We start from the raw sequence: 12715 nt of genomic DNA, 5'->3' as shown, positions 1-12715 counted from the left end.
TGTCCTTCACCCTCCGGTCAGCTGTCTGTAGCTAACTCCCACTGCTTCTTCCTGCTCTGTAACCGCTCCTCTCCCTCTTGGCCACTCTGTGCTGACTGCTATGGCCTTAATTTAGGCCTGGGTCACCCCCTCCTGGCCTACTCATGTCTTCTAAAACCCTTGCCTTCTAGCATTGCCAAGAGTTGACTTCCCCAGAAGCTTGCACAGTCCAACCTTCCCCATAAAGTTTTCCCTGGGTCTCTCTGCCCGCTCCCAGCCTCAGAAAGAGAACTAACACCCAGAGCCCACTCTGGCCCAGGCACAGAGCCAGGCATTAGCCCAGGGCAAGAAAGAGACAGGTCCCAGCTCACATGCCGGCTCTAGTCCATTGATACTGGCTGCCCAGACTACTGTGCAAAGAAGATTCTGAGGGTTAGAAGAAAGACCACATGACCAGGTATTGCTTTTCTACCTGGGGGCCAGAGGACGGGAAGGGCAGCACTCATGCCGCCCACACACCATCCCAGGAGAGGGTGGAGCACTCCACGGGACTCAGGACCACACAGCCCTGGCCTGCGCTGCGCCCCAGCCCTTCACTCCCTTTGGTATTCCCATGAAACCTCCTCAATGATCCATTCCCAGGGCTCCTCCCAAGGCTGCAATATTTATCTCCACTGGCACCCACCATGGCACAATACCTTCCCTCCCCCAACACTCGGCAAGCGTGTGGCACCTTTTTCCATTAGAAACTTGCCAGCGTCTGTAAAGCCCTTCCCAAGCGGGTCAGAGAACAACCGATTTTACCTGGGCCTTGGTTTCAAAATACACAGCTTCCAAGCTTCCCTGCCTTCCCTCTCGCCCCCACTCAACTAGCTGGTTTGCTGCCCACACAAACCTTGGTCTACTCAGGCATATGGGGATTATTCAACTGTCTTGATGTCTGTCTGTCTGAGATTGTGAACCCTGAAGGGCAGAAATCAGATCTGTTGAATTCACTGCTCAGAGCTTGGCACAGCAGGGCGCTGTCAGAGAAAAGCGCAGAGCCCGTGGCCACAGGCCAGCTCTGTCATCACTTGCTATGGGGCCCTGGGCAAGTCCCTCCTCTCTGGGCCTCACTTCCCCAACTCTAGTAAGACGTACTTGAACTAGAGGGTCTCTGAAGACTCCTCCAGCTCTAACGCGCTACGAGCACACAGGCCCCACAGCAGCACACTGCTGTCTTCTCATGACTACGTGGGAAACAGCCTCAGGGTGGGCTCAGCGAGATATGACAACACAGCTCCTCCGAGCAGCTAAGATCCACCACTGTGATGAGTGAGAAACCCCAAAGCGGACAGTCAGTGGTCTGGGATGGACGCTGTATGGCCAAGTTTAATGGACAACAAAGGGGGATATTATCTCCCTTTGAGAACATAAGTACAATATTCTATATTTATACCTTTCATCTCTTAATTTAGACAGTGTGGGACTTTTTCTGATCAGCTCTCACTTGCCAATAATTTCGCTCTACATCTAAATGAAGAATAGGAGTCATATAAGTTCACAGATTGAATGGATGGTTGATTTACAAAGCCCTTAAAATGTGGCTGCAGGCCGATGCTGGCAACCCCATAATTAGATATGGCACGCTCTGCGATGATGTATTTTTTACTGTTTTTTAATAACTCAGTTCTCTTTCTGGGATGAGGGGAAAAATGGAATTTGTTAAAAATAAATCGAGATTGAGTGGCTTTTCAGCCTTCTGCTGCTTGTTGCTCACAACATTCTATAAATAAAAGAAGCCGTGCCCCGCAGTGCCCTGTAAACACCCACAGACATGCAGAGCCAAATTCTCCCATTACGACCCCGTGCCAGTTGCCAGGCTACTGCAAGGACCTACTTGAAAGGCGGCCATCTAGGCCATTTCCTGATTAAGCTGCCCTGTAGCAAAGAATCAAAGCCTGCTGCCTTGGCATCGTATCCAGCCTCAAATAATTGCTCCGTGTTCTTGAAATTAAGCCCTTTCCTTGTGATCGAATTACAATTCAGAGGTAAGTGGAAACCTAACTGCCTGTCCGTCCGTCCATCTGCCTGGGTCATGTGTGTGTATGAGATCCTGGGCTGTCACATGTTGGACTTAAGTCAGGCAGCAGAAGTGCATTCCCGACAGTGTCTTTAATTGCACTGAGCAAATCAAGGTCAAACCAAAGTAGGTCAGCTGTGAACATGACAGGTGAGTCAGAGGCAGCCCGCCCTTCTGCTCGCCGGCTTCCCTCGCTCATCGGTTTGGGTCACTGTCGCCAGATGCAGCAAGGCATTTAAAGTCCATACTGTACCTCGCAGGGGCGATGCGCTTGGCATCAGGTGTCGCCTGCCTGCTCTGTGGTTCAATGGGCAACGCAGGCACTGGGAGTGCTCTGGCCGGGCCTCAACAAGCCCTTAAAGAACTGTGCAGAGAATCAGGAGGCTGCAGAGGGCCACGGTCTCGCCAGAAGAGAAATTAACTTCCAGCTCCGGACATAGGAACCAGAAAGCTCAACGCAGTCGTGGAGCAAAATGGGCTCTGGCTAGAAACTAATCACCGCCTCCTACCCCGAAGGCCCCCCACTCAACAACGGCTCCCGGCGAGCGCTCTCCAGGCCCAGGAGCTCAGCCTCTGCTGGGGGGCCGGCTAGTGAACAACGACCACTCAAAAGGGAACCGATGGCTACTCAGTCAGATTCTCCAAACTCGAAACTGGGACCTCTGCTTGGGAGGAGGATTGTTAAAAGCAGGATGTCTTGGGAAACTTGGGACCTAGAGGTCACAAAGTGCTATGTCTCCTCAGAGAGGCCATCTCCTCAGCCGTCCAATCGAAAGGGGCCGTTCCTGTCACTTGCACACCACCTGTGAGTTCTAATTTCTTAACTTCTGAAACGACCTTGTTGCTTTGTGTCTCCTCTGATTAGAATTGAGCATCATGAGAGCAGAGGCCTTCTCTGTCTTGTTCCTGAGTGTTTCCAGAGCAAGTAGAACAGTGACTGGCCCTCAGTAGGTGCTTAATAAATATTCATTGAGTAGAGGAATCCATGCCAAACCTCTGGAAGTGCATTCCAGGTACCGAGCTCCCTCAGTCCTCACAGCAATGTCACGAGGTGAAATTACTATCTCTCCAGCACAACAAGAAATCAAGGCTCAGAGAGGGTGCGTGTTTTTCCCAGGGTACAAATCTAGTAAGTTGATGGAGCTGGAACTCCAAGCCAGGCGCAAAGAGTTCTGATCTTGGCTTTGAAATGAGCATTGGTTGCTTTTAGCATTTAGAAAAAGCAAAGAAGAAAAACTTTAGAGGAAAAACTACACATCAGGAAGAGCTTTATATCAAATGATCTGATACATCGTGGATTCAGCTCCCGCGCCCCGAATCCACGTGCCACGTCCATCTGTAGGGGGCGCTGGCACAGCAGTCAGAGCGGGAGGGAGGGTTCTCGGGCCTCCCTTATGGAAGGTTCCTTCCATCTTTCTGTGGGACCCCAAAGGCCAGGCAGAGAGCGGGGTGGCCATCGGCAGCGACATCCATGGTTCCTGTCGCTGTTAGAAACAGCAGGCTGACTCCATGGTTCCCTGGAAAGGTCCCAAGGAGGGGCTACAAGTGAGTTAGAAGACTGGGGAGTTAAGTACTTGGAATCTGCCTTCTCCCAGACCCATACCTTGAAAACTGGAAGGAAAAAAAAAGAAGGAAAAAGGCATACTCTTTAAGACTGAAATTCCAAAAATTTTTAAATTGCAAAGTAGAGATTTACATTTACCTGAATTTAGAACTCTAAACCCTGCTGAAGCTAAGCTTATGCACCTTTATGATCTATAAATCACAATAAAACTCCCATGAGTCTGATCACTGAGGCCAAAAAACCTCCCCAGGCTGTCTGCTAGATGCGGACTACGGCTTGAATTTACGTGCAAATCAGCAGGTCAGTCCGAGCAACACGGCCAGGCCAGTTCTAGTGGGTGGATGCATTTCTCTAGTATGGGGAAGAAACGAAAATGGCAAATAGTATAAAGAAAATAGGTATTTCCAGTGCTACCAGGATGGCCCAACAACCTTCAAATACCAACATCCTACCGAAACAGAAAACTCTGTGGTTGTGAATGAGGAGGGGCAGGATGACAAACGCACATGTAAGCTAACCTTCCAGATCTGAATTTCTCAGCTGGGATCCCTGGGTGGGCTTCAGGGATAATGTCTCATGAAAAATGTTGGGCTTGTGAGCATCTGTCATGCGCATTTTTCTGGAGAGAGCCCCATAGATTTCACCAGCTTCACAAAGGATCTGTGACCCCAAAAGACAGGAACACCCACCAGGCCTTTCTGGTGCTGCTCCTGTCCTTTGGACAATCTGCCAACACACACAACTATACGGGACGCCTCCCTGGCTTTCATGGTAGACAAGGTGACATTGACAGTTGGGGAAAACTGCCTAAGCTCCTGCCTGGACACCCCAGCCAGCGGGGACTGCTCAGTCAATGACTGAAAGGAGGTCACTGGCTAGAAGGGACCAAGGAACTGTGAGCCTTAGCTTGAGCCCACTGCCCAGCAGGAAACAAATGGCACAGCCAGGAAGACCAAGAACGCAAACTTAGGGACCAGAAAGTCTTAGGCAAGATAAACTTGGGAGCAACAGTGTGGGACAGGAGAAAGAACACGGGCTTCAGAGCCAGGCAGGCCTAAGTTCAAATCCTGGTCCCGCCTCCATACTAGCAGTGTGGCCTTGAGGCGGTAATGATGATACTGCTGACAACAGTATCTACGTGCAGAGCTATTGTTTACTGATGGCACACTGTCTGGCATGCAATAAAGCAAGTACTTATGTACTTATGAAATCACGTATGTTATTTCATTTAATTTCACAGCAACCCTAGTACCCTATATTATCTCCATTTTCTAGATCTGAGAAAGAAGGTTAAAGAGATTACGTTGCATGCCTGAGATCCACAGCTGGTTGGGATTCAAACCCTGGTCTGTTGGACCCTAGGCCCATACTCTTAACACTAAGCTCCACTGCACTGCCAGGCTTCAGCTTCCTCACCTGGAGAAGGATAATAACACTTACCCTGCAGGGTGGTAGCATGGGAAGCGCTTAACACAGTACCTGGCACACAGGAAGCTCCACGGGGTAGCTATTCACGTTATTCCTATGACATCAGGACCTTTGGAAGAGAGAGGGAGGTGTGGGAGGTGAGCATCTGGCTGTACAGATGGTGCCGCATTTCACTTCACAGGGCTCCACAAACAGGAAGGGAACTTGGGACCAAGGCTTAAGAGCCCGGGATGACATACTCTCGGTTAGGGACAGAGAGGGGACACCTCAGCAAGACAGAATGTGTTTACTCAGAGATGAAAGTCTTTTCATCAAGACTTGGAGGTGACCGGGGGTTCTGGAAGAAGGCATCGTTCAAGCCCAAGGAGAACATTCTCAAGAGGCAGTACCAGACGGCACGGTGACGCCCCGGCTAGGAATGGGTACCTGCTGTCAGGCTGACCCCTGACCCCTGAGGGAGGACGAGAGTTCCTGAGCATGTCTGTGGTAAGGGAGACGCTGAACCCCTGAGTTTTCAGTGAACTCCACCTGGAATCTGGGCAGAACCAGGTACTCTAAAAAAAAAGGGGAGTTTGTTAGAGCCAGTCTCTTTTGGAGTCAAATATGGAGAAATGTACCCATTGCAAGAAAGAACCAATGACTTAGTGTGGCAGGTAGTGTGAAGAGGAAGGACCCGTGTGCAGGAAGAACAGCGAGAGGCACTGAGGCCACCATCTGGACCACACTGCTAGACGGAATGGGGGAGTCTACAAAGGAGCAGAGTCGCTGCCTGGAGGACCAACAGCCTGGCAGAGGACGTGCATCCTGGGGCTGATATTTGCTTGGGAAAAAAACATCACGGAGGTTTTCGCCATGCCTCTGCCCAGACCAGCTCATCCCCTCCTGTTTTTCTTATAAAAGAATCCCCACACCAAGTTACCCGATAGGAACCAAAGATACTCAAAGGTCTTCACATCCTGTCATCGGTCCCCTCTTCTCCATCCCCACAGCTCAACACGGGGCTCAGCATCACTTCCCTGGACCATTTTAACAGCCTCTAAACTAGCTCTCCTGCCTCCTCCTACAGTCCGGCCCCCACATTGCCACCAGCTGGCTTTCTAAAATAAAGCTGCTGACCACGTCACTCACCTCCTGAAAGATGTCTACTGGATTTGCACTGCCTACGGAATAAACACCCAAGTCTTCACTTGCATGAATTCATTCATTTTTTCACTCACCCACCTAATGTGTGATGATCACCTACTGTGTGCCAGGCTCTGTTTTAGGCCCTAGAGACAGAGTGGTGGATGAGAGAGGTAAGACAAAGACCCGTCCTCACAGGTTTACATTCTGGGTAAGACAAACCATAAAGAAGATAAATAAATACATAACATAAAGTCTGGGAGTGATGAGTGCCAATGAAGAAAAATAAAACAGGGTAAGAGGTCAGAGTGATGGGGTGGGACAGACCCTCTACCATCTCAGATGGGTGCAAGACCACCCAAAGAGAGAGCAAAATGGAGTGAAGGTGAGCCAGGCAAAGATGTCAGGAAGAGCGATCCTGATAGTAAACAGCAAGTGCAAAGGTCCTGAGGCAAGAAAGAGGAACAGCAAGAAAGACGCAGTGGCTGGAAAGTAGGGAGCAAAGGGGAGAGTCCTAAGAGGTGAGACCAGAGAAGTAGGAGGGGTTGGCAGGCTGTGGCTAGCAGTGTAGATACTTTTCCCAGGAGGCTAGGAGGCCAGCGGAGTTTTGAGCAGGGAAGTGACATGATCTTATTTACCTTCTAAAAGGTCACTCTGTGTGGAAGACTGACAGCAGTGGGGGCAGAGCGGAAGCAGGGAGACCTGCCGAGAGATGAGAACGTCTGGAGGAGGGTAGAGAAGAGCGGTGGCTTTCAGGACCTACTCTGACAGAGCGGTAGCTGTCAAGAATGGCAAACAGACGCTGTGAGGAGCGAGGGCAGGAGAAGATCAAAGACGAGGCCTAGATTGTGGGCCTGGGCATCCAGGTAAATGGTGGGGCCACGTAATACGGGCAGATGGGAGAGGGGCAGGGAGGTCTTGCTTTTTTTAAAAAAAAAAAGAATCCAGACGTCTGTTTAGTGATGCTGGGTCTAGGAGACCCACTGCACGTCAAAGCGTGGATGCTGAGTGAGCATGTGAGCTGGCAGCTCGGGAGGGAGGTCCGGGGTCCTCAGTGTACAGATGACGACCAGGACCCGGCCACTCAGGCCCCAGCTCTTGGCCCCCGTTCCAGACACGCACCCAGGTGTCACCTCCTCCACGGCTCGGGCCTCCGCCCTATGGCTCCTCCTGCCTGGAACGCTCCTCCTGACTTCTGCAGTGTCGACTCCGACTCGTCTCGTCTGTGAGGCCCCTCCTGACTCCCCAAGAGAGAGCCGCCTGGTCCTCGTTTCTCCCACGGCACCCTGTTCCGTGCCTTGCCCACGGCACAGCCCACGTGTCCCACCGTCTGTCTGCACCCTTCGTCCCTGTGAGCTCTCGGAGGCAGTGACTGTACGTCTGGGCCTCTCTGCAGCCACCCCCCAACACCAGGCCTGGGCGTGGCAAACACTGGGTACACGAATGGTGTTCTCTGCAAAGAGGCGCAAAAGAATAGGAGCCTGCGCACGGGCTCCCATCCCAGCCGCCGTCTGCAAGGGGAGACGGAGGGCCTGAGCCCCGTCCCTGGAGTGCTAACAAGGCCCAACGGGTCGACGCTTTCTTCCTCTGAGGAGTTTCTCCACGACACAAAAGAGCTTCACGAAATCTAAGGGCGGAGCATCCTGGGCTGCTCCGGGGAAAACAAACACTGCAGCCGAGCCAGGCGTTTTGGGCTCCGCTGCAGAGAAGGCTGGCGAGTCCAAAACCAAGGCCCTGGGGAGTGGGAGACAGAGGGAAGGAGAGCGACCTTGTTTCCAGGGTCTCCTGGAATCCTGAGGGTGAGCCTGGAAGCAGGTCCTATTTGCCCTTCCACAGATGCAGACAAAAAGTATCAGAGAGGTTAGGTGATTTGCCCAAGGTCACAGAGCTGGGAAGTACAGGAGCCGGGATTCACACTCAGGGCTTCCTGAACCATCACCTGGGTTCCTTCTAGCACACTCCGCAGCCTCACTCTATCGTGGGAGGTCACACGCGGGCAGCATCCTTGGGAACCACCTGCGCCCCAGCCTGCACCGAGGCGATGTGGTTCTGGAGAGAGGATGTGGTTCACCACTGTTACTGAGGAGTCACCAGCAGAGCCGGCGCCGGACTCTTGGTCTCGGACGCCCAGGCTGGGCTCTCGGGCCCCTGCTCTCTGTCACAGATTCCTTAAAGGGCAGAGACAGCACAAAAAATTTAACAGTCTAACCGATCTGCTTACGAGCACCTCAGAGATAAAAGGGAGAGGAGTGGGAAAGTGCGTATTATGTTAGTTATCACTGCTGCGTGCTTCTGGTGGGAAGCTCAGTGAGGACACTCACCACACTGCGTAGTTACAGAACCGGCAGCACAATTCCAGCTCGTCCACCTACTGTGCGCAAGGCCCTGAGCAGGTCGGCAGGGGACAGCGATGAGAAGCCCAGAGTTGAACTGTGGCAACCCCACTTGTGTAATGCTCAGTATATTAACCTTCCCCAGCCTCAGTTTCCTCATCTGTAAAAAAGAATCAAGAGTTGCTGTCCCACAGAGCTGTTCTGGTGATGACATGGGATGACAGAGGCCCCTGGGGTACAGGAGTGACGCAGTAACATCCAATGGCTGGGAGCATGTTCATTGCTGAGAAAGCAAAAGAACTCACTCATACTGTAGAAAAAAGGAAGGGAAAAAAAACAGCTACCCCACAGCTCTCATCAAAACTCAGCAGAGTGAGGCAGAGTCATCCTCTGAGGACTGACTAAAGCATAAAGAAATTCTTTAAGAAATTTTTAGTGGATGAGTGTCTTAACATAGGGTGGGGAGAAGGAGAGGTGGAATGAGAGGAAAAGGGAAAGGGAATTTGAATATATCAGTGTACTGGTTAAGAGTCAAGAGAAGTTAACATTTATACATAAAAAACAATATCACTTTATCGCTAATGGATACAGCTGCCTATTAATTACATATGGCCTTATCGTCTCTGTCAAGCTCCTATTCAACCTTCAATACCCTACTTGCTTGATGACTTCTTGCATCCCACCCCACCTGGATGTTAATTAATCTTTCCTCTATTAATTGATTCTTATGGCCCACATGACACTGTCTCTGCTCACTGGGCTCCACTACAACAGTGAGCTCCCAAGAGCACACGTTGTGCATGATTCATCTTGGGGTTCAGGTGGTGGCCTTCCCCTGGCTCCGCAATCACCAGCCAGCAGCCACTAGTCTGGAGCATCCCCGGAGGAGAGTGTTCTCTCTCACACTGACGAAGTGTCTATTCTGTGCTGAACATCTGAGAGGCACCTTTCAAATCCTAATTCACATATTCCTCAAAATGCCTCTCTGAGAGAATTATTATGCCCATTTTGTAGGAGGGGATACTGAGGCTCAGAGAGGGGCGGTCAACAGCCAAATGTTCACCCCGCTAGTAAAAGCAATGAGGACAGGATTTGAACCCAGGACTATCCAACTCCAGATCCTTGTTTGCATTAAACCAGACCACCCTGCATGGGTCTAAAGAAGCTGAGGGCATCCGGGAAGGGTCAGTGGTCTGGGCATCAAATCCACCTGCAGGCTCCTAACTCAGGTTAGTGCCACGGAGCTTTGGCCGATACAGCTAACCTGTTAGCAAAGCCAGGCGCCAGTCAGAGAGGCAGCGAGGAGGCCTCTGGAGAAGACGGATTCAAAATTCCACCCGCAGTCAGCAGGCGGGGGCTGAGCCCTCCTGAGACCTGTCCCTTCTAAGGAGAGGGAGAAAGCTCCTGGATCGGCTGGGCTCAACCTCGTGTGATCAGTGAAGGCCCCTGGCCAAGAACTCACGGATCCTTCCCAAATGCTCAGGACACATCCGAGAACATGACCGTAAATGCTAGCACTTCTAGGAGAGCGCTGTGGACAAGTGACCACAGGAAGTTTGGGAATGTCACTTCCCTCCGCTTTCTCCACCGCCAGCTGAGTAAAGGAAACTTCCATGCTGTGCTGTAGGCAAAAAGCTCTGCCTCAGCCTCACAGGGGTCTGACTCCCCCACATGTGGAGTCAGGACACCTGTGTCCAAGGCATGGCCCCTTACCAGCTGTGCGACATCAACAAGCCAGAAATTCTTTGAGCCTGAGTGTCCCCAGAAACAAATAGGGACGGGAGGTCGTAGGGATGCTCTGAGAAAAAACACCTGGGAAGAACCTGTCAATGGAAAATGGCGTTCAGATGCAAAGGGTGTCCTGGGAGCCCTCGGGTGTCTCCTCATCACCTGCTGTCTCCCATTCCCCAGGCCTCTTGGGCCTAAGGCCTGCCACTCCCTGGGCAGCCCGTCTAAACAGTGACCCAGCCTCCAGGCTGAGTGCTCCGCAGCCCTGGTCGAGCCGTGGAAAAGGAAGCTGTGACTTGGCTGTGATTCTCCCAAAGGCGACCCTGCACAACGGAAATCCTTACGTAAATATTTAATAATTCAACCACTACAATAGCTGGGGAACATTTTTGTCACCTTGCAGGGTAGTAACCATCCAAAATCAAGATATGAAAATCATTTAATTAAATCTATAGACTTACATATATTGAACGTTTAAGCCAAACGTGTCATTTCGATGGCATATTTGCGAGTTTCTAAAGTCTACTTTTCTTATACATGTTTAAGCAAAAACTGGGTTATTGGAGCTATTATTGGATACTCTTGGGAGGAGCGTGAATTGGTACAGCCTTTTTGGAGGGCAATTAGGCAATATTGATTCAAATTTTATATGGCAAACTATTTAAACCGAAAGTCCTACTTCTCAGCATCTATACCATAGAAAATCTCATGCAAAAGTTCATGGGAGCGTGCAACAATTTCCACAGCAGCCATGGTGGCAATGGCAAGGATCAGAAACAACTGGGTGATTTCCAATACTGTAATGATTAAATAAGCTTACAATGCATCCACAGCATGATAGAAATAACAAGGTACATTCATTTGTACGTATAGACTCAAAAAGATAACCATAATAATTGTCAGTTGGCTATAAAAAGGAAAGCTGCACGTTATTCACAACAGTCAAGACATGGAAGCAACCCAAGTGTCCATCAATGGACGAATGGATAAAGAAGACGTGGTGCATATATATGTATACAATGGAATACCACTCAGCCATAAAAAATGATGAAATCTTGCCATTTGCGACAACAAGGATGGACCTTGAGAGGATTACGCTAAGTGAAATAAGTCAGACAGAGAAAGACAAATGCTGTATGATCTCACTCATACGTGGAAGATAAACAAACAAAGAAACACACAGATAGGGAGAACAGATCAGTGGTTACCAAGGTGAAAGGGTAAAGGGGCACATGTGTATGGTGAAGGATGAAAACTAGACTATTGGTGGTGAGCACGATGCAGTCTATACAGAAACTGATAAATAATAATGTACACCTGACACTGACACAATGTTATAAGGCAACAAGACCTTAATAAAATAATTTTTTTTAAAAAAAGGGAAGCTGCAGAACAGTATGCAGAGAAAGATTCCATTTTTACAAAACAAAAGTAAAAATGTGCATTTTGGGGGTGGGGGGACACAAGCAAATGGAAAAGTCCAGGATTACACCCAACAAAGTCTCAGAAGTGCCAGTCTTTGGGGAAGATTGGGCATGGGGTTCACGCAAGACTTTCTTCCTTTATGTTGATGCATTTCAGGGTTGTCTGAATTTGTTACAAAAGTACACTCTTTCATCATGACAGAAACAAAAAACAGATTTTAAAAGCTCATAGAGGGCTGGCCTGGTGGTGCAGTGGTTAAGTTCACGCACTCCACTTCGGTGGCCCAGGGTTCACAGGTTCAAATCCCGAGTGCGGACATATACAGTGCTTACCAAGCCTTGTTGTGGCAGTGTCCCACATACAAATTAGAGGAAGACTGGCACACATGTTAGCTCAGGGCCAATCTTCCTCAAGCAAAAAGAGGAAGATTGGTAACAGATGTCAGCTCAGGGCCAATCTTCCTCAGCAAATACAAAAAGCTCATAGAGAAATCACAATTTTAAGAGTTTCAGTGTTTGCAAGGACTCCCCCACAGTAACCACTGTGGGACACAGCACCGCCTCTCCCAGCTCTGCCTGCGGCCACCAGACCTGTGTGCTCACTGGCTGGAAGGGGTTGTGGGCTGCCTAAGGAGAGATGACAGATGGGGATGGTCTCCAGGACTGAGAATCTCAAACTCATCACCTGTTTCAAGAAGGACTCTGCCAACTTACAACTATTTCAACAAGATGGCTAATAAAAAGATTAAGCGTCATTAACTGTTCAAATTTACAACATCATAAATTACTGAATTAAAACAGTCCACATGTTTTCAACCTCGCTTAAACAGGGGCAATCAAAATTTATATCCTGCAGTATCCAACATTTTCTGTTGACTTATAAGTCTCTTGCTGAAGACAAAAGCGGTTAACGAGGAAATCCCCCAGGGAGGAGAGAAGGTGACTCTATTAATCCCACAGAGCCTGAAAAAACACTAGAGCCACTTGGATTATCACAAAAATGACAACTTAGCGATGAAATAATCTTCCTATCTATGAGCAAAGTTGCTAATGAAAATAATTGTAAATTGACGCA

General features: G+C 49.7%; 1 protein-coding gene across 47 annotated transcripts in view; it reads right to left on the bottom strand.

The window, feature by feature from the left end:
- The window catches only part of BMAL1 (basic helix-loop-helix ARNT like 1), a 103521-nt gene that overhangs the window by 51677 nt on the left and 39129 nt on the right, over positions 1–12715 (bottom strand). For 11 of the 47 annotated variants that reach the window (XM_070624356.1, XM_070624354.1, XM_070624344.1 and 8 more), the window contains exon 3: positions 5046–5142. The exons of 30 other annotated variants lie outside the window; for them this stretch is intronic. The gene's annotated coding sequence lies outside the window, so the exon portion shown is untranslated. The remainder of the gene's footprint in view (positions 1–5045; positions 5143–12715) is intronic. 6 more of the 47 variants (XM_070624325.1, XM_070624347.1, XM_070624323.1 and 3 more) reach the window with 1 other exon arrangement.

The sequence above is a fragment of the Equus przewalskii genome, chromosome 6, assembly GCF_037783145.1.
Source record: "Equus przewalskii isolate Varuska chromosome 6, EquPr2, whole genome shotgun sequence".
Classification (NCBI taxonomy): Eukaryota; Metazoa; Chordata; class Mammalia; order Perissodactyla; family Equidae; genus Equus; species Equus przewalskii.
This window is presented reverse-complemented; position numbering and strand designations above follow the sequence as displayed.